Source organism: Anolis carolinensis, chromosome 1 (assembly GCF_035594765.1).
Source record: "Anolis carolinensis isolate JA03-04 chromosome 1, rAnoCar3.1.pri, whole genome shotgun sequence".
Lineage (NCBI taxonomy): Eukaryota > Metazoa > Chordata > Lepidosauria > Squamata > Dactyloidae > Anolis > Anolis carolinensis.
This window is the reverse complement of record NC_085841.1, coordinates 105,315,876-105,342,427: the sequence shown is the minus strand read 5'-3', so window position 1 is coordinate 105,342,427 and position 26,552 is coordinate 105,315,876. Positions and strand designations below refer to the sequence as shown.

At 38.3% G+C, this 26,552-nt stretch overlaps 1 long non-coding RNA gene across 1 annotated transcript; it reads left to right on the top strand.

The window, feature by feature from the left end:
* The first annotated feature begins 18,823 nt into the window (after positions 1-18,823).
* On the top strand, positions 18,824-23,826 carry LOC134298870 (uncharacterized). The gene is made up of 2 exons (XR_010005985.1): positions 18,824-19,280; positions 20,355-23,826. It is a non-coding gene; the product is annotated as an uncharacterized LOC134298870 (long non-coding RNA).
* Positions 23,827-26,552: the final 2,726 nt, after the last annotated feature.

The window sequence follows — 26,552 nt, the reverse complement described above, 5'->3', positions numbered from 1 at the left end:
CTTACAGGTTCACTTTAAGGTGATAGCGAGGTGCCCTCTCAATAGTGGCACCCAAGATCTGGAACTCCCTCCCTAGGGAGATCAGGCAAGCACCCACCTTTAAAAAGGAATTAAAAACTTGGTTCTTCCAGTGTGCTTTTGAATAACCTAGGCCCCATGATACAAATTCTACCTAAATAAATGCATCATACTTCACACTTTCCAAGCTTTCCTGTCTCCTCATGATGTGGCCAAAATACTTCAGCTTTGCCTCTAATATCCTTCCCTCCAGTGAGAAGCCGGGCATTATTTCCTGGAGGATTGACTGGTTGGATCTTCTTGCGGTCCAAGGCACTCTCAGGATTTTCCTCCAGCACCAGAGTTCAAAAGCATCTATCTTCCCTCGCTCAGCCTTCCTTATGGCCCAGCTCTCACATCTATAGGTTACTATGGGGAATACCATTGCTTTGACTATGTGGACCTTCGTTGCCATTGTGATGTCTCTGCTCTTCACTATTTTATCAAGATTGGCCATTGGTCTCCTCCCAAGAAGTAAACGTCTTCTGATTTCCTGGCTGCAGTCTGCATCTGCAGTGATCTTCTCGCCTAGAAATATAAAATCTGTCACTGCCTCCACGTTTTCTCCCTCTATTTGCCAATTATCAATAGGTGTAGTTGCCATGATCTTGGTTTTCCTGACGTTTAACTGCAACCCAGCATTTGCACTTTCTTCTTTCACCCTGGTGATAAGGTTCCTCAGCTCTTCCTCACTTTCGGCCATCAGAGTGGTATCATCTGCATACCTAAGGTTGTTAATGTTTCTTCCAGCAATTTTAACTCCGGCCTTGGATTCCTCAAGCCCCGCATGTCACATGATGTGTTCTGTGTACAAGTTGAATAGGGAGGGTGAAAGTATGCAGCCCTGCCGCACTCCTTTCCCAATCTTGAACCAGTCTGTTGTTCCGTGATCTGTTCTTACTGTGGCTACTTGGTCTTTATACAGATTTCTCAGGAGACAGACAAGGTGACTTGGTATCCCCATACCACCAAGAACATGCCATAGTTTATTATGATCCACACAGTCGAAGGCTTTAGAATAGTCCTACCTCACTCCAATATTGAGAATATTTGCCCTCTGTTCTCTTTACCCCAAAGGCACTATACAATATTTCATTGCACTTTTATACTAAATGTCTCTCCATATTACTCTATTCTTTAAACTGGTGGTTTTTTATCTCATTACCTCATGTTTTAAAATTGGTTTTAATGTTATTGTATTGCATATGGATTTATGTCTGGTTTTATTGTACCTTATTTGAATGCTGTTTTTATCTGCCTTATTTTTTTCTATTGTTCTCGGGCTTTGCCCTGTGTTAGCCGCCCCGAGTCCCTTCGGTGAGATGGTGGCGGGATAGGAAAATAAAGTTGTTGTTGTTGTTATTATTATTATTATTATTATTATTATTATTATTATTATTATTAAATTATAGATATTACCTATGAAACTATGACTAGTTTCAGATTAGGATACAAAAGGACAGACTGAATTTACCTGTCATTTATAGTTTTCATTAGAACTTTATTTAGTGTCCCATTATCAAGAATGACCTGCTTGATGATGACAAAGAAGTTTAATTTGGAAATATTACTTTTTAATTTCATCTCCCAGAATCTGCCTATCACCATAATCATAATCATGCTGATCAGGGCATTCTGAAAGTTATCATCAAAAGTGCTCTCCTAAAGACTTGACCTGTTCAGTAGTATAACCTTGGTCCATGAACTCTCATTTGCAAAGAAACAAATATCTCCTTTGATGGCTTTTAGAGTGTTAGTTGAAATATTCTTGTTTTGATAGACTAAATTATTTGTGATTATCTTTAAATGATTGATTTCAAGAGTTTTTAAAATTAGCATGTCTTTTATGTTATAAAAGTGTTTGTCTAGGTTTACAGATTTCTAAGTCTAAGCAGTTTGAAGAGCTAAAATACTCATTATCTCTCAACTTCATCTACATAAGCATTTATTTATTTAATATTCTTCCTTTCTGCCAAATATAATCCATTTTATAGGTTTGCATGCAGGATTTTTGGCACAATGTTTGTAAAGCATTTTGAACACTCACAAAGTGTGTACTATGACTAAATGTTGTTGCTCAAAATTTAATGAGGCTTCTTGAGTTCGTAAGTTCACATTTCTTCATAAATAGGATAAGAAGATTTGAAGGTCTTTAGGGATTTTTAAATGATAAATATGAGAGCAAGTGGTTATAGATTTAATCATCGAGGCAGAAGTTTGTTCTTCAATTATGACTACATACTTGTCTATTCAGGCATGTTGTGCTGATTTTTTTCCTGATCTTCAACAAGTCTATGATGGAAATGTTCTACGGAGTTCTCTCCATGTTGGAAAAATGTGTTATTGTTACAGCTAGCCTATAGAAATGAGGCAGAATTTAATATAACTTTAATTTAATCATTAATTTAAGGACCGGGCTGTGGCGCAGGCTGGAAAGCAAGCCAGCTGCAACAAATCAACAAATCACTCTGACCAAGAGGTCATGAGTTCGAGGCCAGCCCGGTGCCTGCGTCTTGTCTCTGTCTCTGTTCTGTGTCATGGCATTGAATGTTTGCCTTTATGTGTGCAATGTGATCCGCCCTGAGTCCCCTTTGGGGTGAGAAGGGCGGAATATAAATGCTGTAAATAAATAAATAATTTCATAATAATTTCTGATTTGCTCTCAGCATCTGGATTCTGCAACAGATTTTAAATTTATCAGAAGGATGCCACCCCAACAATTCACTTGTATAGGTTGTAAAACAAATGGATCACTGGCATATTTAAGACACAGAAATGTTAATGTTTTTGTGCAGTTCTACTTTAAAAAACATTAGATAAAATGAGAGCATAAATGTTTGCATTTGCACTACAAGCTTTAGTCACCTGTTGCTATGCAGAAGCTCCCATTTTGATAGAAAACATTTTGAAGCATACTAGGCAGAGAACTCATTTTTATTCCTCTTCATTTATCTTTACCCTTATAATTCAACTCCAGCCTGCAAGTTACTTACTTTCTGTGATCTTTGCTTCTTAGTCAAAATCATTAAGGGACAAGAGAATCATCCTTCTGTCATTTGATTTTTTTAAAATGCCTTTAAGCAATTGCCTTCTTGACAGAATCCCTGTGCTCTTTGAGTCCGTTCATGTGCTATTCATCATCTGGGTAAGCTATGTTCTAATTCAAACTATGCTCATGAGGGATGTGGAGAGATTATCATTCTTCTTGCCATCTAAAGTGCCCTGCTGTGATTTGACATCATTTTAAACATTCTAGATTTACAAAGCTATTGTTATTGATACCATATAGGCAAGCCAACATGTGGACTTTGGCAGGAGAATCCCTTTTGGAGAGGTCATGCTTCAGGACATCCCTGTGTATGTATGTGTTTGAAGAGAAGAAAGTGAATGAAAACTGGCTATCATGAGGCAGTTGGAAATTGCTTTTACTGCTTCATAAAATCATATAGAGAAAAGGGCAGAATGAAAACAAGAAGCAAACTTAGGGTTGAACTTTTCCATTATTACACTAGTTTATAATGTTTCATCTATATGTTCCATTACAGCTAGTGTGGTGTAGTGGTTTGAGTTTTGGACTAGGGACCTCTTCACATGGAGATCAAGAAACCAAGGGACAGCAGTGGAAACCTTGGGGCAGTGAACCACTTCATCCCTATACTGTGGTTGCTAGTGGGCTCCTATCCCATGATGTTTCCATGCTGTCCCCGGCTTCCTCTCATGCTATTGCTGGCTTCTTCTATGAGGAGTCACCTGACTCCTTTGGGCTCCATTACTGTGTGCTGCCAGCTCTGGCAGACTCTGAGCTGGCAGTGTGTCGGCAGCACACAGAGACAGAAAAAAGCATCCATGTGATGACATCACAGGACTCTGACGGATCAGGGGTCAAATCCTCTCTTAGCCATACAAACCCACTAGGAGGCTTGAGCAAGTCATACTTTCACATCTTCAGAGAAAGGTAAGTAAAATTCTTCTGACACATTCTGCCAAAAACACCCTTATAAGTTCACCCTACAGTCGCTACAGTTTGAAAACAGCTTGAAGGCACATAACAACAAATATGTACTATCACTTAATGTACACACACACACACACACACACACACACCCCTCTACAAAAGAGGGACGTGCCTGCACACTTTGGGAAACCCAACAGTTGCATAAATACAAAATCACCAACACCAAACTAAGTGGTAAACCTTAAAAAGCAGACCCTGAAGTCCTAGCATGCTCTGTAGCCAATGCCATTGCATGTGGGTGACTGCTGCATGTGGACAGGGGATATAAAATACGACCCTTTATTTAGCCATACATTTTTTGTGCCTGTCTCTTTCTTTGAACTGGATGGACAATAGGGCTGTGTGATGGATGAAAAAAATGTTTCAGAAGTCATTATGACATTTGGGGGTGCTGTCATTTCATTTCTAAAGTATTTCTAAAGTATTGTTCATAAAATTTTATTATTATAATTAGAGTAACGAAATTTCATTATTTTTTCATTATAATAATTACACAAGTGGGGAAACTTCAGGGGCTCCTTTCCCCCTCATTTTACAGCTATGGGATGGAATGTACCACAATGGTAGAATTCATTTACCACTGTTAGCCCATCAAGTTTCAGAATGTTTAACTTATCCATGGATTTTTAGGGAATTTTCAAAACTTTTATAAATAATATTTTTTAAAAAGAAAACTACAAGAGCTATCTCCTTGCATTTTCTATACAATGATGAAACATAACGGGAGTCATTCCCCCAAGTTTCAGAAATATTCATACTTGTACTTATTTTAGGGATTATTTTTAAAGTTTTGACAAAAAGGTTTTTAAAAACATGCCACAATAGCTATTTTATTGAATATATCTCATATTAACCTTCCAAAACTACATTTCCCAGAATTCTGTGTTTTCTCACTCTCTTTCCAAGCAAACTCTGCTTTCTGCCTGCTGCTTCCCTCTACGAATGGCGAAAGGCTGTTAATTTAAAGAGGAATGGCAGCTTTTTTGACTTTGCTTTGTTTGTTTGCACTGAAAATGAAACTGACTTTGGGAGGCTTCTGAAATTTACAAAATTCAAATGAAAATGTATTGGGTAAGTTTCAGTTCTTAAGTTTTTGGAATGGGCCACATCCATGTGTTGGATTTTGCATTGTAACTATGAGTAAGCGCACCGGAGGGCCGCTTAGGAGCTCAGAAACAAGGGACGATGTTCTTCTGTGAATAGTCATGTTGACACCGCGATAGGGAAAGCTCAAGTGCAGAACTTTTATGGAAGTTCAAGAGATCACCCCAACAGGTGTTTAACTCCCCAATTCTTCCCAAAGAACCAAGCTGTTTCAACATCGTACCAGATGTCTGCCTCCCCGAAACTTCCCAAGGGAAACAGTTTAACCACAATCGTCTCTCTCCGCTAATCTTGCGCTTCGTCTTAGAAACTGCTTATGGGAGCGATGTGTTTTGAGAAAGGCCTTCCTATCAAACACAACACTTTTCGGGGAACCAGGCTCTGTTTCAAGGGCGTCCCTAATTGTTTCTGGCATGAAAATGTCAACAGGGGACATCTGGAATGGAACAGAAACTTGCTGAGGTGGGAAAAAGCCCAAATACTCTTCAGTTTGATCTATGATGGCTGCAGGGTTATGGGCCAAAGGTCCCTGAGACATCACAATCACTGTTACTTATTTCCATGATAAAGAACTTCATGAAATCTGTCCCCAATGGTTTGCTTTTAATTACTCTGCTTGGATTTTAATGTATTGTCCATTATTTTATTTTGTGTATCGTTGGAATGTTTTAAGTTTTTGTCAGATATGTTGTGTTGTTGTTTCGGGCTTGTCCCTGTTGTGAGCCGCCCCGAGTCCCTTCGGGGAGATGGGGCAGGATATAAAAATAAAGTTTATTATTATTTATTATTTACTCACTCAGTACATTAACTGATCAGGAAAAATTTACAACCAATATAACCTCTCTAGACTTTGTTTTGGAGTTATATCTCTTTCTTGTGAGAAAGATCTGAGACAACTAATAGAAGGAAGGCCTTGCTTTTCTCCAAAATTACTTGATGGGAATAATGGGGTTATAGAGCCTGACTACACAGGTTTTTTACCCTGAAGTGGAAAAGAAGTCCACTCCTGGGCATCTACATGATGCACAGGGCCTCGGTGATTCCTAAGGTCTTGGGTCTTCATTAGTTGTATTTTTCAAGATAGCAATAAGAAATTTATTTGCACTGTAAAAATAATATTTGAGAAAAATGCTGGGGTTGGTGGATTTTTCTGTGCAAAATTTGCACATGATGCTTGGTTCCAATATCCTGCTTCATGCTGATTTTATTTATATTTATTCATTTTGCTATTATATATCCTTCTTTTTCCACAGAAGGATGGTAGTTTGAAAAAATATTTAAACCAGAAGAGATTAAAATGCATTTAAAATATCAGCAAACATATTTAAACATGTTTTAAAAGCAATTAAGCAATTTGAAAGTCTGGTGTAGTGATTTGAATGTTGCGCTATGACTCTGAAGACCAGGGTTTGAATTTCTGGCCAGTCATAGAAATCCACTGGGTGACTCTAGGGAAGTCACATTCACTCAATTGCTTAAGGCAAAAAACAAATGTTCACTTCTTCATGTAAAGGTATGTAATAGCTGACATCAGCCATCTTAATTTGACACCTGTTGGAAATTATCTAGTAAGCTATCTATTGCTGCTAGTAAAAATTCAAAAATACAAATTAATGCACTATACATACAATATAAGATATTAATTCACTATTGATTGGCCTTTCATGACACTCAAAAGGTGTTGCCTGAGATCATTTGTCTTTTCATCCTAATAGTGGAGATGATCCTATCCCACAACACTTTGCTTGAAGGATTGTATTTCCCTCTCATAGGATGACTTCAGGTCTGCTTTCATATTCTCAAATATTCAACAGTAATTCAATTTAAAATAAATAGTTCTATTTTTATTCCGCAGATTTTTAAGGAAAGTGTTGTGCTTTAGGCTGACCATAGGTTTTATCTTTAATGAATACACATACATTTTGGTTTATTCTTCTGTTTGAGCTATAAGCCAATGTTTTGTGATGATTCTCTCTTTTTGTATTACATCCTAGAATAATGGACTATTATTTGTCACCGAAGTTCTAAACACATTATTCACATTAACATAAATTTATTATGTATATTTTAACCTGCATGAGAGCCAGAATGGTGTAGTGATTTGAGCTTTGGATTATGACTCTGGAAACCAGTCTCAGATGAAGGCAAAAACAACCTCCCTCTGAACAAATCTTGTCAATAAAATCCCCTGTTAGTTTCTCTTTAGGATTGCCTTAAATAAGAAATGACTTGAAGGTAAACAACAACCACAACAACAACAACAACAGCAGCAGCAACACCAGCAACACTAGCAGCATCAGCAGCAACAACAAGTTTAACTTGCTAGCAAAGGATGTCTGAATCAAACAAGGTGTTCTCATTTACCATGATTTTATTAAAGTGTTCTTTATTTATGACCATCTGTGAAGTTCATAGATGGCTGTTCATCAACTGTGGCAGCCACTTCCACTCATGTCACTCATGTCAACTCCCTTGAGAACCTCAGTAGCTGTGAGTGATATGTTTTCCTTCTTTTCTACAGATATTTACAAATTCTGTGTCTTCAGAGAATGGAAGAAAAAACTTTCACTGCTGATCAAGGGCTCCAGTGACAACCATGCCTGATGCCCAAAATATTTTAAATAGTTGATAGATGTGGAGCAATACTACTACTAAAGGTATATATACATATACAGGTTAAGCATTCCTCATCCATAAATACAAAATGCCCTAAAACCCAAAATAGTTCACATGGATGATTGGATATGTGACACATTTGCTTTCTGATGGTTTGCTGTGCATACACTTTTCCAGGTACAAAATTATTTAAAATATTGTATTAAATTACCTTCAAGCTATGTGTACAAGATGTATATGAAACATAACATGAATTTTATGTTTAGACTTGGGTCCCATTTCTAAGATATCTCCTTAAAAATAAGCAAGTATGAAAAAAAAATCTGGAATACAGAACACTTCTGATCCCTATGTATAAGGGATGCTCAACCCATATACAAAATACTCTTTTAAATGTAATTAAATTCCACTTATTTAACATTAAAAACAATGGAAAAATTATCATTTTTGCCCTTTGTCAGTAAAAAATAAAAAATGGAAACACTGGCTCACTTTCATTGCTGATCTCATTTTGTAATGAGAGAAGGAAATAGTCTGTAACAAAACCGCACAACTGTTACTAGCCAAAAACTCACACAATCTCAAATCATCTTCAATAATGAAAGTCAAGAGCACCAGCTGTCAATCTTTTGCCATTGAAAAACGCTAAACCCAGCTGGCATTCAGAAGGTATTGTTTGAAGGCCTATCATGTATGAACAATATTTATGTGATTTAGCTTAGAACTTGTAACTCAAGTCAAAACTAGACATGACAGCTAACATATGACTATAGCCCAACATCTGTTTTTCTAGTAATGCACAGTAATACAAAATATGTTACCATGTTGTGAGTTTTCCCATTCAGCAAAAGAAATTGGCAGAAATTGAGCATACCGTATATACTCGAAGATAAGCCGAGTTTTTCAGCCCTTATTTATGAGCTGAAAAAGCCTCCCCCGGCTTATATTCGGATCAAGGTCAAGCCAGCAGCAGAGCCTGGAGGCCACAGTATGTATTCTTTTCCAAAACCTCCCTCCTCCACTTCTCCTCCCAGGCTGAAGCAAATGTTTTTAAAAGCGAAAGGAGAATGTGTGAGAGAAACCCTTGCAAGCCAGATTGCATGGGCAGAAGGGGAAGAAAAAAAGATATTCTTGCAAATTTGCACGATTCATTACTATTATTATTATTACTACTACTACTATTGCAAGAACATTTGAGTCCAAAGGGAGGGAAGGAGGGAAAAAAGAACAACAGAGGTTGTGTATTTCTTTTTATTCCTAAGGAAACAAAAATGTAGTGGGTTTTTTTGGGAGGGGGAGAGAAGTTTTAAAAAGCCTTTTCTGGCTTACTTTTAGAGTTTGATAAAGGGAGAAAGAAAAGAGGTAGGAAAGGGCAGGAGAAAAGAGGACAAAGTTGTTTTTAGGGGGACTTTGCTTGCATTTCGTCCTTGGGTATATGCATGCCCCAAAGCTTCTAAATATTTATATAGATGTTCCCCCTACAAATATATTAATATATGAATTTTCCCCTCATATGTTTACAGGTCTTTGCAAATCCTATGTAAATATAGATAACTAGAGATTTCCATGTACCTGTATATCTGCTCCTATATGTATACATTAATTTTATATATGAATTTTATATGAATTTTCCCCTCACATGTTTGCAAGTGCAGAGGGAAAATGTGCACGCTCGCACATGCGCGCACACACACACAGATGTCTAGATAGATATAAACATTGATAAATAGGGCTTACAAATATTGCAGGAGAAAAATGCACAGAGAGAGGATTTGCAAAGGTTTCAGGGAGAAATACACATGTGAAATGAGTATATATAATGATAGATCTATATCTAGCTCTGCATTATTTCTGTAGGCATTATATGTTTGCCTGTTACTATGTTGGAAGCTAGCCTGAGTCCCCAGGGGGAGATAGATAGGGCAGGGTACAAATGAAGTTGTTGTTGATTATGATGATGATTATTATAAAGTTATTGTTGCTTTTTCACTTATAGAGTTAGTTTACTGTTTTTCTTTGAAATACAGTAAATATTCAAAACATTTAACCCACTGATGCCTCAATAAATGTAATTTTATTGGTATCTAATTTTATTTTTGAAATTTACCAGTAGCTGCTGCATTTCCCACCCTCGGCTTATACTTGAGTCAATAAGTTTTCCCAGTTTTTGTGGTAAAATTAGGTGCCTCAGCTTATATTCGGGTCGGCTTATACCCGAGTATATATGGTATTTAGAAGGTAAAATGCTGGGCAAAATGCCGAGTCACAGTAAAATGTTGAGTCACAGTGAGTAAGCATGTGGATGATGAAACCAGGAATGCATATGTGTGCATATAAGCAGTCATGGTATCACAGTGACGGTGGATGAATGATGGATGGATGGTTATTTTAGGCCAGGGGATTGTTGGAAAGAGCTGTATATATTTGCAGCAGATATTTGTATGTTTGCAACTGAGAAGACAAAGCCTTCCTGGAGGAATGGAGCTGCTGAGTCTGCTGTCTTTTGTTTCCTTCAAGTATCTCTCACATAAGAGTGCTTAGAATTTGCTTAGAGGCTGAGTAGAGTAGATTCCAGTGCTCTGCATCAGAAAACCCTGACAAAACTCACCTTGTGATAGCAAAGCTGTTTTTTTCAAATCAGAATTTGTTGCTGCACAAGTGTCAGAGATGCTCCATAGAAAAATATATAATGAAACAGACTGAAGGAGAAGATGTGCTTTGCTTACTCCCTGTATCAGTATCTCCATGGTGTCACCAGTTCTTATTCACCACCCTGCAACAATTCATTGTTGAGTTTGCCTTAGCCTAGTAACAAAGTTATCTCATAATTCAAACCTTTCCCCAAGAATGCCATTTCTTAATATATTTCCATTTCACAATAACCTTCAAATGTTTTTAAAGCTTCTGCAATGCTACATTGTTATACATTTAAATTTCTACCCAAGGTGTATAACATGCATCCATTTTCCATGTTTTAAAACTCGACACTATTTTTATCTAGTTGTACACTGCACAATTTTTGTTCAGCTGCACATACACACATATCTGGACAACATTATATCCTATGTGTTCCATAGCTGAAAAAAGAGAAGATGGAAAAAGAGTAGGGGAAGATACATAGTTTTTGGTTTCAGCTGCAGTTCTGCATTGAACAAAACGCACATCTTTCCTACTGCAACCTAAATATTCCCTCTCACCTTACAACCAGCCATTCAAATCTTCAGTGACATGACAGCAGTAAAAGAAAGGGAATGAAGCTTTTGTGAGTGAGTAATGTTAGTATGGGAGTTATCTATTGTTTCAATTTTTCTCTTACCATATTTCATGAACTTGGATTAATTGCTGCTTAATAATCTGTTTTTTTCTTTTTTCAAAAAACAGAATAAAAACAATTAAACTATCCTTATATCTTCACTCTTCCAATAAATTACAAATAAATTGAAGTGATGATCCAGATGCTTAGATTGTTTTCACATTATACAATTATAGTTTGATACAATACTATCATTGTAATATATTTTATTACCATGGCTAAGTTCTTTGAATTCTGGGGGTTTATGGTTCAGTGAGATTTTCAAAAAAACTGGAAGGTAATTCTAATTGCCCCTCCAGTTAAAATCCACTCTAATTGTGTAGCATGGAAGGACCCCAAAATTATGGGAGTTGAATTATTCATTTTTGAGGGTGTTTCATTGGGAATGTTTTGAAATGAAGCCATATTTATTATTTATTATTATATTAATGTAAATAATTTTAATCAATTATTATAATTTATAAACAAGTTAGAATTGATTATGAATATAAATTCTAAATTATTGTTAACAATTTAATTATATCTATCATTTTAAATTCTTGTAAAGGGTTAGTGATACCATAAGCCAACATAAAATGAATTTCAGAAAACTTGAAAAAGTAAAATTATAGAGAAAATATCTGTAACTCGATAATTGCCTTTAGGACAAGCTTCTCTAGGAATTCGATTCCATTTGATCTTGTGAATTGCATTTATTCCATTTAGCTTGCTGAAACACTTTTTCCACAGCTGAAGGACAAGTGGTACATGCAACATAGCACTTCTGAAATTGGTTCATTGTGATATTTTTTGAAAGCACACTCTTTTCAAACTTTGTATTGCAGACTTGCATGGCAGTAAATTACACAGCCATTGGAAATTTATATTTCTAGTGAACTAGATTTCAGCCACAGAAATCGAGAAGAAGCATTTATTATATACAGCAAGGTGCATGTCTCTCTCCTCTCCAGACCTTTTTTCAAAGATGGGGGATGATCCTTCTCCTGAGGCATATTCAGGACCTGCCACTAATTGCCAACTGTTTGAGCTACAGAATTTTAATTCATCTATGTTTATTTAGTTCAGGTAGATGATAATTGTTACAGGTTTGTGGAAAAACAAACTGCATGCAGTCCTGTCCAGACCTATCCAGCCATTTTGTGCATCCACAATGAGCAAAAGAAACAAGCCAGGAAAATGGAAAAATCAAAATTTACTCTTAAGTAGCAGAGTCAAGGAGAAAATTAAACAAGCAGTTTCAAAAACACAAAACCTCCAACTTCAAAATAACTCAGTCCATCTGAAGCAACAAAACTCACATAAAGTTCTTTGCATTAAATTCATGCATCTTCTTGGAAATTTCTTCAATGGTGCAAGGAGACAAGCATAGTAGGCTCTCAGCCAGGAAACTTACGCCGAGTAAGTTCTGAAGCAAGTGATTTAGTAAGTCCCAAAAAACATTACAAACATTCCCCCAAGTTATACCCCATTCAGGGAGTGGTTCAAGCTTGTCAGCCTTGATTGTTCTATACTCAACTATGAGTTGTAATTGACCAGGTGTTTTTCCCTTAACACACACATACACAAGTAGTGATCCCACAAAAACTTAGTCAAATACATGCAAATACAGCAATAATAATTAAACTGCAACCTCTTGCCAGTCATGGAGGACCTCTGAAAACAGGTTCCCCTTTGATATTCCTTAATTTTCAAATGGTGGAAAGTCATTATATTTTCTGTACATGCTTCCACTGAACAGTCAGAAGAACTGTAGGCTCACTGTTGGATCTACTCCATGAAACAAAGCACGTTCCAACTTCTGCCAACACAGCAGCTATCCTAGCACGTCTTCTTAAACCACATCCTTCTGAAGGAAACTTTGAAAATCTGTGGATAAGTGAACACTTCTGAAACCTGATCTTAAATAGTGGTAAATATCAGGGCCGTAGCCAGAAAAAAAATTCGGGAGGGGTTTTGAAAATTTCGGGGGGGGGGGTTAACCCCTAGCACACACCCCTCCCCGCTACAAACCTGTCAATATCTGCTTGAGATAGTGCCTGGAGGGACTCTTAATGTTTTGTGTCTCATAGACTTAGCATGGGGATTTGGTTAACCAGTTAAAATTCATGAGTAAACCAGGTTTTTTTATAACCTGAAAATTTGGGGGGGGGGTTGAACCCCTAAAACCACCCCCTCGCTACAGGCCTGGTAAATATGTTCTACCATTGTAGCAAGTTTCATCCAATAGTTGTAAAAATGAAGGAGAAAGGAGCCCCTAAAGTCTCCCCACTTGCACAATTACTGAAACGAAAAAATAACATTTAATTACTCTTATTATAATAATGAAATTTTCACTAACAACACTTTAGAAGCACTTTAGAAATGAAATGCCATTGCCTCCTAATTTTATAATGGGTTTTGAAACTTTTTTTCATCCATCGCCCATCACTGGTATCTATCCATTTGTGCTATTATAGGACATCTAAAGCTTTTCCCACTAATGACCCCTTTCTGCTCAAGAAGTTTTTACAAGATCTTAAGTATATAGGTATATAAAATAAAAATTTAATCATTTGTTGATAATAAATCAGCCTTTGTAAGCCTTGCTAAACAGGCTCATTTTTCTTTTTGTGGCGCTGAAGCATCTTCTGCACACTTCCCTGTAAACTCGGCATGTTATTGTTAACAGATTGGCATAAATAAGTGGTGTTCAGAAACCTTGTACGTTGCCAAATTTTTCATGACCCCAACATTGAGCTAAGGGGATCATTTGGGGTTGGGGTTGGAACCGACACTTTAAGAAACAGTGCTATAGAAGATACTTCTACCTTTCAAAGAATTATTTCAGCTTCATATGATCTGCTGCTTAAAGATCCATCTATCATGGCTTTTTAGGATCAAGCAAGATGAAAGCTTTAGCCGATATTTATAAGTGGTGCTCCCTTAAATTGTGAAAGATGCATATTTTCTTTTGTGGTTGGCCACTGGCATGTAAACACACACTGATTTTGTAAATTTTATATTGGGTCTGTGATTGTTGTTATAGTTTTAATGGTTTTAATCTATTGTCATATGTTGTCATTTTGATATGTGATGTTTTATACATGACTTTTGCTATAGATTATGTTGTGAACCTCTTTGAGTTCCCCCAGGGGTGAGAAAAGCAGTATATAAATGCAATAAATAAATCCATAGAAAATAAATTGGATTGCTGAGACAATGTTCTTTAAAAAACTTCTGGATAAAGGAGAGTGCACCATTTTTACCCATTTTGTATGGCTTTTTTGAAGACAACTTTTTTTTTCGTGTCAGGAGCAACCGGGGTTGCTTCTGGAGTGAGAGAATTGGCCGTCTGCAAGGACGTTGCCCAGGGGACGCCCGGATGTTTTGATGTTTTTACCATCCTTGTGGGAGGCTTCTCTCATGTCCCTGCATGGAGCTGGAGCTGATAGAGGGAGCTCATCCACACTCTCCCCAGGTGGGATTCGAACCTGGCAGCTTTCAGGTCAGCAACCCAACCTTCAAGTCACTTAGTCCACTACGCCATCTGGGGGCTTCAAGACAACAACTAATTTGCTCTGTTGTATTGCACTGCTACATAACTTTTGCTTCCATTGCTTTCCCAATGTGTAAAATGATCAACCTACTTCAATTTTAACTCATCATTGATGTAACTTGAAATAATTGGAGACAAGTTTGGGTGTTGTGATCAGCAGATGAGGCCCTGCTCTCTGTACCACCCCCATCTCAGGTACAGCAGGTAGGAATGAGAGAAAGGGCCTTCTCCATGGTTGTCCCCACCTCTGAAACTCCCTCCCTGAGGAAATTAAAATTGTCCCTTCCCTTCTCTCATTTAAAAAACAATTTAAAACTTTCCTATCCTCACAAGCATATATTTTTGAACAACTTTTTATTATTATTTTCAGAATTATTGTAAACAGTGCTACATAAATGTATACAAACATTCAAAACATTTTCCATAGGTAGCACATGTTTACATTCCCCCCCTTCTCTCTCCCTCCCCTCCCTTCCCTGGGAACAGTTTACAAATTTTGCTGTATTTATTATGATTGTTCAATCATGAGGATAATATTGTTTAATTACTTATATTTATCTTTCCCCTTTAATCTGTAAATTAAGTCTTTCCATTTTGCCTCCCATGAATTTCTAATTTGGCCCATTCTGTAGTAACTTTTTCTTTCGCTAATGTAGTCTTGGAGGAAGTAGTTTGCTAAATATTTATACCATGTTTTAATGTCTCATTTCTTTTGGTCCTTCCAGCCCAAGGTGACTGAGACTTTAATTGTATCTAACATGTAATTTATTAATCTTTCCCATTTTTTAGTTCCCCCTTCGCCTTTGATTTTCTGGAGGAAAAATTGTATCTTGTTCCAATCTTTTTTCCCCCTAATAGCTCCTCCATTTCTGTCTTAATTATTTTATGGAACTTTTGTATTTTTTCACAATCCCACCACATGTGGGTGCATGTTCCGGTTTTCCTGCAGTTGTGCCAACATTGTTTTTAGGAGGTTTTGGTTATATGAGCTAATTGCACAGGAGTTCTATACCCTTTTGTCTGGATTTTGCGTTGCATTTTCTTTATCTTTTAATGTTTTATTTTATTAAAAGGATTTATCTAATTGTCTGTTTCTCTCTCACTGCAACTTAGTTCCTCCTTCCAGATTTCTGTCAAGGTATTTTTTATATTGTATAGTTTTCCTGTGATTATTTTATAAATTTATCTCATGATTCCTTTCTCTTTCTCTACTTTCCATTTTATTATTTTATCAAGATCTGTCTCTGGGATTTCCTTACTCTTACATTCTGTTAACTTTTGAGATAACCCTCTCCATAATAGCCAATTTCCATGACCTCACTTATCTTTTAGCTCCTCCCATTGCATTACTGTTCCATTGGGTTTCAGTTATGCCATGTTGTTCCCATTTCTTTAACATGTTCCGGTATAGCTGGGAATTTCTATTCTCTGTAGAGCCTATTGGTAACATATTTGTTTATTTATTGGAAGCTTATCTTGCCATTTTCCCAGCATGTCATTGTTGAGGTCAGAGGACCTCCTTTTAGGTTTTTTAGTTCTCTTTTTCCCATTTTCCCCATTAGACATGATCCATATTGCCATCCATTTATTAGTTTCTCTAATCTGACCCATCCTTTGGGCCCACCAATGTCCATTTGAGTAGCCTGGCCAATTGGCAAGCTTCAAAATAGTTTTGGAGGCAAGGTGCTCCCCAGCCTCCATTTTCTTGTGGAGTGAAGAATATTGAATTAGAAATTATATTTTTACTAGAACCAATTATCCATGTTTTGATTGAATTATCTAATTTCTTAATTATTTTAGGTGGGATATTGAATGAGAGTGTGTGGAATAGATGTAAGAATTTAGGTAGTATTGTCAAAGGTCAGACGCCAACTGAGAGCCAAAATATAGCTTATTAAAGTAATAGTCCAAAAATAGTTCAATAAATTAACAGAGACTTGAAACACTTAATCTTCAGTGTTATTAGGCAGTCAAAGCAGGAAAAACGCCAAAAGCATTAATTGGCATATAATCCAGATTTAACATAGAATACTTGAACTCAGCCCAAAAGCTCAAAACGGGCTTAAAATGGCAAACAAACAAACAAAGGCAACCAGTTATGAAGCTCCAAAAACTTTCCCAAAACCCAGAAGTACAACAGTGATTCCAAATTGAAACAAGAACCCAAACCGGGCTAAAAAGCTCTTTGATGTGAGCGGCAAAAACAAGCGAAACTGGAAGACGCTGAAGAGTTAGCGGCAAACCGCTGCAGAGACAAACGCCGAGCCAGGAGTTAAAGGAGCAGAACGCTGTAATGTAGTCAAGCCGGTCCGAAGTCGGGATAAGGAGAATGTGTCAGGGTCGGAAACAAAGCCAGTAGTCAGCAACAGTAGACAGCCACAAAGACAGGAACGACAGCAAGCCTAGTTTGGGAGCGAAGAGATAAGCTGAGTTGAGTTCTAGTCCAAGGTCCAAGGGGTGAAGTCGTCACTAGAAGGTCCACGTCATGGAATGGTACCAAGAGCCAAGACAACGGGGGCGAACAGCAGCTAATGCAAAATAGTAATAACAGTGCAGTCCAGGGAAACCCACGCAATTCCAGCCCTCCATTGCAGAATAACCCGGATCAAACTTACATCTGTTGCAAAGTCCCAAGCCAGTCTTCAGAGCCACGTAAAGGAAACCCAATGGCGCCCAGCAACACCTTGCCACACGCAAAGCATAGTGACCCAACACCCCCAATTTATTTAGGTTTCCTTGGGTGTCCAAACCTCTAACGCCCTTGGATCAGGTGTTTACTAACTTTTTCCATAATTGGTTATAATTTGTCTGAATAATATTATTTAGGTTTTTAGGGATGTAAACGCCTAGATATTTTAACTTCGCAAGCATATATGAGAAGGTCAGATGAAATATTCAGCTCAGCTTGGAACATTGAAATGGCTGCTTCTATGGTTTTATATTATTTAAATGTTAATGTTTTTAAATTTTTTTACTAAGTTTATTTTTTAATCTTGTTATAATAGTTGAGTTAAAATATAATTTTAGTATGTTATTGTGCAATCAACAGGCTTGCTTTATTGATAGACAAGCCTACCAATTGCACAATTGGAAGTTGAAATGAATGAGCCATTATGTGTTATTTGGAGCCAGGGTTTCAGAGAGAGACAGGTAATAAACTCATTTTTAAAATGTATTAATTTATTTTGAATTTCTGAAAGGGTTATTGTCACACCATTTTTACAGTAGTGAAATGATTGACCCAAAGTTTGTAGTGTCCTATAATAAAGAGGTTTGAATGCAATGAGTGCCACCATTATAAAAAAACCTGAGTTGGGGGTACTTCACCATGGAAATTTCCTAACCTTCTGGAGATTGTTTGAACCTAGAAAGCCGTTAAAGCCATAGCCTTTTTCAAACCATGAGAACAGATGAGAAAAATGAGCAGTCTAGGAATAGCCTTCCATACTATTATTTTCTTTATGTAGAGTGCAGCATGTAGAAAGTTTCCACATTGTTGAACGCTGGAAAATCAGGTTTTCCTATCACACAGAGAGGTTATGAATAAAGGAAGCTAAAGGACAGTAAAGGACATTATCCTTTTCAAACTATTATTTTCTATGTAATATGGGTAAGCTTCATTTGCATCCTTTCCTCACACAGTCATGTGAACCATAACCGGAATGCACAAGAAGGGCTAACTTGTAATACTAAGAGCCCTTCCACACATCCATATAACCCAGAATATCAAGGCAGATAATCCACAATATCTGCTTTGAATTGGATTATCTGAGTTCACACGGCCATATAATCCAGTTCAATATGGATTTTATATAGCTATGTGGAAGAGACCTAAAACACTTTCCATTGAAGAGATTTGAATCATGACTTTCATCTTTTTCTTTTGAAAACCTGCTATAGTGATATAGCAGCAAGATACAGTAGGGTTAACACAAAATAAAACAACAAAAAGTATACTAAAACTTTAAAAATAAGACACAGACTAGAACATATCTTTGTTACTCTGGGATTAAATCAGGTGAAAAGATTTTTATGAATGCAGGTGAGGTAAACTCCTTGTTGGAAAACACACAGGCATTTGGGGTTGTTGTATGTCTTTCGGGCTGTGTGGCCATGTTCCAGAAGCATTCTCTCCTGACGTTTTGCCCACATCTATGGCAGGCATCCTCAGAGGTTGCCTGCCATAGATGTGGGCAAAACGTCAGGAGAGAATGCTTCTGGAACATGGCCACACAGCCCGAAAGACATACAACAACCCTGTGATCCCAGCCATGAAAGCCTTCGACAACACACAGGCATTTCATTATCTCCTCAAAATTTGTACTTAGATATTCAGCAGAGGTTGCAGCAGTATGCACACAGCTTCTCTATTGATGTCAATGTGATAAAAGATTTATGTTACAAAATGTGTGTATAAAGCACAGTCTCTAGTGAGAATGAAAAGCAGAATGATTTATTCCTGGGCATAATTTTAAGCGTCATTGGTTAGGTTTAAGGGACAAATTTGCCAATAGATATTAACTCCTACATTCTTCACAATACCAACAAGAATTTATTATGTTACTAGGTGATGCGCAAAGGGAAAAGAAGATGCAAACTTAATTCTGAGAGCGAAACTTCAAGTTATAGAAAAGAAACCGGTAAAAAATTCTTCTATAAATTGTTTTAGTCAAAAGGTAAAATATTTATGCTGCTGACTAATGCACATTGCCTAAATAGGAAATGACATTGGTTCCCAATTGGTTTATCTTGAGGTTTTAGATGCTTTTAACATTTAACATCATCTGTCAGTTCCTGTTACTAGTCTTTGAGTTGACTGTAGTATAGCCAGTGTTAACAGATTCCCAATAATAAAACTGCAAATGTTTGTTGTATAGTTTTTTATATAAATGTTTTTAACTTGCCTTCTGGAGTAAGAATGACTTTATTCTTAGTTTATATTTCTGCCATCTAAAAATGAGTTGACTTTGGGGATAACCAAGGTCAGCAGACAATGTATTAAATACTTTTATATTACTAATGGGGAAAATATAGGAGAGAGCTAAAAAATAAATGTCTGTTTTATAAAACTGAAGAATTCTGGAGAGATATACTTTCAATGTGTCCAAGGAGATTGGAAGTTGGTGCATTTCTAATAAAAGCTTAACTTTCTATGAAAATATAGGGACTTTACAGAAATATGTGATATTAAACGTAAGCAATGCAACCCTAGTGTACCAGTTGACAATGGATAGCCATAGTTAGCTTCAAGGTTTTTCACCCTGAACTGTGTTATTCAGATCACTGAAGTGCTCATAGGGTTCTTTATGGATAGTAGTGACATATATAACATTGGGAGGAACAGCCCACAGTAGAAATTGTACTGAAGTTTCTGTTCGTATTGTGAATTAAAAATCTCTTGTTTGGTTCAAGTTATATGAACTAGTTCATAGAATAATATAGTTGGAAGGGATTGCAAACAACAACAACAAAATACGGGGAGACTTTATTTGCCTGACAGAAAATATGTGTGCTTGAGAGAGAAATAAAGAAACAAAGAGAGTAAGAATAATTCATAGAGTATACACAGACAAGCATTTGTGGTGAAAATAAGGTCTCTGAAAAGAGAATGTTATTAGTTGAATGTTTGTGTGTGTGTGTGTGTGTGTGTGTGTGTGTTTATAAAAACCAAGTTATATATTCTGGCAAATAAGATGAAAATATTTCTTTTCCAGGTTATGCCACAGGAAGGTTTTGCAACTGTTATGAGACTAAGGCTGCTTCTACAAAGCCATGTAATCTGGATCAGAACTTGGATTAAAGAGATCTGGTTCATTTCAGAGTGCTTACACAGGCACCCTTGAAACCAGCTCAAAGCTGCCATGGAATCCATAAAGATCGCAATTGCAGATTGATCTGATCCAAACATTACATATTCACCAACCTCTTCTGGAGTGATATGCTGGAAAGAAAGCCCGTCTTCTCAGCACTTGACTGCAGCAAAGCAAGGCGAAAGATAGCAACCAAGTGTTCCCATGGGAATGCTGTGGTTTCCTTCCCAGGGAAGGTGTTTTTTACCTTCCAATCAAGCTGTGTATTGTCAGGAAACTGAGATAAAGTGATCATAAATAAGCTGGCTTTATCTCCTCTTCTTCACACTCAGAAACTCAGTCCTTAAAGGCACGAGGTATAAATCACTTCAATCAGACTCCAAAAAATCTGCTCCTGAAAAGAGTGGTTCTTTTGCTTTATTTACAAAGTATATACAGCACAACCTTAAATGCATGTCCGATATTGGTCACATCATGGCAAAAGAACAAAACATTTTTGTCTTCTTTTCAGTTTGCTACTGGAAACTACATAGGTTACATTCCTTCAGTGTTACTCCCCTCTATTGAATTAACTCATGAACTACTATAACTTCTATGCACATGCATTTTAAACTAAATGCTTTTCACTCAAACATCAAAAACACTGACATGTATTTGATTTAATACTCTGACTGCTGCAGCATTAGCCCTGCCTATATAAGTACTCTGCATTTGACATTTAGCTTACTGTGCAGTGTTTATTAGGGATACACAATTTTTTTTGTTAGTTGCCATAAGTCAGTTGTCAGATCAAATTTATTAAATTCATACTTACGGCACAATATCCGATGAACAGACATGGCTCATGCCAAAAACTTAAGTGAAACTTACCCAATACTTATTCACTTTAATTTTGTAAATCTCAGAAGCCTCCCAAAGTCAATTTCATTCTCAGTGCATGGAAGCAAAGCAAAGCTGAAAATGCTGTCTTTCCTCTTTGCATTAATGGCTTCTCGCCATTATGTCACTCACTTGTGAGGTTTTGTTATTCCACTCTTTCCAGCTGAATTCATGTTGTAACATTCATTGGGGTGTACACTTTGTAGATACTCCGAGTTCCTGCAGGCTTGAAGTTGGATTTTAGTACCTATGTAGAAGGACCCTTAAGCTGGATCTACAATGCTATATAATGCAGATAAAATCCGTTATATGAGCCTAAACTGACCACATAATTTAGTTCAAACTGCATTATATGTCGGTGTAGATCCAGCTTTAGCTCCACCTTAATGAATGCAATGACAACTGTTACTGTCATTTTGGATACTGATTTAATTAACTGATGTGCCTAAGGATCTAATTCCTAATTCCATGGACTGGGCCAATCATAGAATCATAGAATAAAAGAGTTGGAAGAGACCTCATGGGCCATCCAGTCCAACCCCTGCAAAGAAGCAGAAAATCACATTCAAAGCACCCCCAACAGGTGGCCATCCAGGCTCTGCTTAAAAGCCTCCAAAGAAGGAGCCTCCACCACAGTCCGGGGCAGAGAGTTCCATTGCCAAACAGCTCTCACAGTTAGGAAGTTCTTCCTGATGTTCAGGTGGAATCTCCTTTCCTGTAGTTTAAAACCATTGTTCTGCATCCTAGTCTCAAGGACAGCAGAAAACAAGCTTGCTCCCTCCTCCCTATGACTTCCCCTCACAAATTTATACATGACTATCATGTCTCCTCTCAGCCTTCTCTTCTGCAGGCTAAATATGCCCAGCTCTTTAAGCCACTCCTCATAGGGCTTGTTCTCCAGACCCTTGATCATTTTAGGCGCCCTCCTCTGGACACATTCCAGCTTGTCAACATCTCCAATTGCGGTGCCCAGAATTGGACACAGTATTCTAGGGGAGCATGACTTCCCTGGATCTAGACGCTATACTCCTATTGATGCAGGCCAAATTCCTGTTGGCTTTTTAAGCTGCTGCATCACATTGTTGGCTCATGTTTAACTTGTTGTCCACGAGGACTCCAAGGTCTTTTTCACACATACTGCTGTTAAGCCAGGCATCCCCCATTCTGTATCTTTACATTCCATTTCTTCTGCCAAAGTGAAGTATCTTGCATTTGTCCCTGTTGAACTTCATTTTGTTAGTTTCGGCCCATCTTTCTAGTCTGTTAAGATCGTTCTGAATTCTGCTCCTGTTTTCTGGAGTGTTAGTTATCCGTCCCATTTTGGTGTCATCTGCAAACTTGATGATCGTGCCTTCTAAACCTTCGTCTAAGTCGTTAATAAAGATGTTGAACAGAACCGGGCCCAGAACGGAACCCTGGGGCACTCTACTTGTCACTTCTTTCAAAGATGAAGACGACACATTGGTGAGCATCCTTTGGCTTCGTTTGCTTAGCCAACTACAGATCCACCTAACTGTACTTTTGTATAGCCCACATTTTACTATTTTGTTTGCCAGAAGGTCATAAGGGACCTTGTTGAAGGCCTTGCTGATATCCAGGTATGCTACATCCACGGTGTTTCCTGTATCAACCCAGCTTGTAAATCTATCAAAAAAAGAGAACAGATTAGTCTGGCATTACTTTTTTTTTTTTTGTTAATCCGTGTTGACTATTAGTGATGGTTGCATTTGTTTCTAAGTGTTCACAGACCACTTCCTTAACAATCAATCTTTTCCAGAATCTCGCCAGGTATCGACGTGAGGCTGACCGGACGGTAACTGTTTGGGTTGTTCTTTTTTCCCCTTCTTGAAGATAGGGTCCACATTTGCCCTCCTCCAGTCTGCTGGGACTTCTCCCGTTCTCCAAGAGCTCTCAAAGATGATTGCTAGTGGTTCTGAAATAACTTTTGCTAATTCCTTCAATACTCTTGGATGTAGTTGATCTGGTCCTGGGGAATTCATTTAGAGTTCCTGGACAACTTGTTTCCCTATTTGGGGTTGGATTTCCCCTAATCTTTCGTCCAATCCATTTTGCTGAGGTTGAAGGCGGCTTTGTTTTTGTGAGAAGACCGAGGCAAAGAAGCCATGAATTCTGCCTTTTCCCTGTCCCCTGTCACCATCACCCCATCTTCTCCTTGCCTCCTTGTTTTTCCTTTTTCTACTGACATAAACAAAAAAGCCTTTTTGTTGTTTTTAATGTCCCTGGCAAGCCTGAGCTTGTTTTGTGCTTTAGCTTTGCGAACCTTTTGCCTACAGGAGTTGGCTATTCGTTTGAATTCTTCTTTGGTGATTTCCCCCCTTTTCCACTTCTTGTACATGTCTCTTTTGAGTCTTAGCCCAGTTAGAAGTTCTTTGGACATCCATTCTGGCTTCTTCGCACTTGTCTTATTTTTTTTTCTTTGTTGGCACTGTTTGCATTTGCGCCTTGAATATTTCACTTTTGAAAAACTCCCATCCAATGCCACTCAGTATTTCCTTCATTTTTTGGAATTCAGCTCTCTTAAAGTCCAGAATGCGTGTTTGACTTGTCTTAGTTTCAGCCTTCCTTCGTATGGCGAACTGCAGGAGCACATGGTCATTTGCCCCTAAAGAACTGACCACTTTGACTGCATTGATCAGGTCTTCCACATTTGTTAAGAGATCAAGAGTAGCCAATCCCCTTGTTGCCTCTTCTACCTTCTGGACCATAAAACTTGCAAGGTGGTTTCCTGGATTGCAGTCTTGCATTTCTTCTGCAACATAACTGCTTTTGACATATAAAGCTACTTCCCCTTCTCTCCCCTTTGTTCTATTTCTATGAAAGAGGTTATAGCCCTCAATGGCTACATTCCAGCGATGGGTGTCATCCCACCAGGTTTCAGTGATGCCTATGACATCATAAGTGTGGTTTTGTGCTAAGAGTTGGAGTTTGTCTTATTTATTCCCCATGCTCTGTGCATTAATGTAAAGACATGTAAGCCTCATGTTCTCTCAGTATCTGGTCCTTGCTGTGTTTGTGCAGCCCTTCATTTAGCCTTTTGGTGGTTCCCCGTGGTCATAGGTAAAATACTTTTCGCAAGGCTGTTGTCCACACACACACACCCCTAGTTTAAATCTAGTTTAAAGTGTGCCTGATGAGGTTTGTGAGTCTATGTAGGAAAAGGTGTTTTCCTACTTGTGTGAGATACACCCCATAACTTGCCAGTAGGTTGTCCTCCTGGAAGAGTAGGCCATGGTCGAGCAAGCCAAAACACTCCTCCTGACACCATTTTCTGAGCCAGTTATTCACATGTACTATTTTTCTGGCCCTTGTAGAGCCGTGTCCTACAACAGGGAGGAGGGATGAAAAGATCACATGTACATTACACAGTTTTAGCATTGTTCCAAGAGCTCAAAAATCATTTGTGATCTTTTGAAAAGTATGCCTAACGGTATCATTGGTTCCTACATGAATCAACAAAAGGGGGGTCCTGTGTAACAGGCCTGTTACAAGGTGAAGAACTAGGAAATCAACACTGTTTTTGTACTTTAAAAAAAAAAGCAATGGTGTAGGTAATGTCTGCAATGAATTTTGTAAGACAAAAATAAATTGCCATGCTCCAGAGGAATGTGTTCAGAATTTAGAGTATTTATTTATTTATTATTTATTTCCCGCCCTTCTCACCCGAAGGGACTCAGGGCGGCATACACAATTGGACCTGAACAGCCTCCTTAGTGACAGGTGGGAAGGAGTGACAGAGTTGGACATCATCTGCGTACAGATGACACCACACTCCGAAACTCTGGATGATCTCTCCCAGTGGCTTCATGTATATGTTAAACAACATGGGGGACAATACTGCGGGACCCCACAAGACAATGGTTGTGGGGCTGAGGAGGTGTCCCCCAGTGACACAATCTGGGAACGACCCTCCAGAAAGGACCAGAGCCACTGCAAAACAGTACCCCCGAGCCCCATTCTGGCAAGGCACCCCAGAAGGATACCATGATTGATGGTATCGAAGGCTGCTGAGAGGTCCAGCAGAACCAGCAGGGACACACTCCCCCTGTCCAGCTCCCGGCGAAAATCATTGACTAAGGCAACCAAGACTGTCTTGGTACCATGCCCCTGCCTGAAGCCAGACTGTGCCGGATCCAGAAAATCATTATCATCCAAGAATGCCTGGAGTTGTGCGGCCACCACACGTTCCACAACCTTGCCCAAAAAGGGGAGATTGGAAATAGGCCGATAGTTATCCAATTGAGTGGGGTCCAGTGATGGCTTTTTCAACAGCGGTTTGATTACAGCCAATTTAAGGCTTGCTGGAAATATGCCTTCCTGAAGGGAGGCATTCACCACCACCTTCACCCACTCAGCCAATTCCCCCTCTGGCTTCTCTCACCAGCCAGGATGGGCAGGGGTCTAGGATGCATGTGGTAGCCCTTGCCTCTCCAAGCACCTTGTCCACGTCCTCAGGCTGAACCAATTGAAACGAATCCATCAAAATAGGACAAGCAGGTGCTCATGTTACATCTTCGGAGACTGCCGTTAATATGGTATCAAAGCCAGAACGGATCAAAGCAACTTTGGCCGCAAAGAACCGAACAAATGCTTCACAGCGGGCTGCCGAGTTATCAGGGATCCCGTCTTGAGGGACAGGATATAACAAACCTCTGACAACTCGGACAGCTCCACCGGACTGTTTTTTGCAGATGCAATATTAGCTGCAAAGAAAACGTTCTTTGCAGCATCTATTGCCACGGCATATGCCCTAAGGTGGGAACATAGCCGTGTTTGGTTTGACTCGTTCGGCTTCGAACGCCACATGCCCTCTAGTCCTCAGAGTACTTCCAAAACAGATATAGTCTAGCAAAATATCAATTAAAAAATAAGTGTTGCCCATCTTATTTTCTAAATCTATTAAATTGTCTTACCTGAAAGTTTTTGCTTACCTGAAGTTCTGCTTACAATGCTTTTCTGTGCATCTGCACCCCAATATCCTACATTACCCATTAACAGATTTAAGACAAGCTCAAACTTCCAAGGTATAGCAGGTTTATTTCATTCTGACATTATAATTTCTAGTTGAATATAACTTAGGTTTGTACAGGTTGGTGGAATTTAGGTTGGTGGAAGTCGTTTTCCTTTCCATCCTACAACAGCCACACAACTTCCTGAAATTCTTTAAAAGAAATTCTTGAGGCAAAGGAGGGAGGATAGATTTCT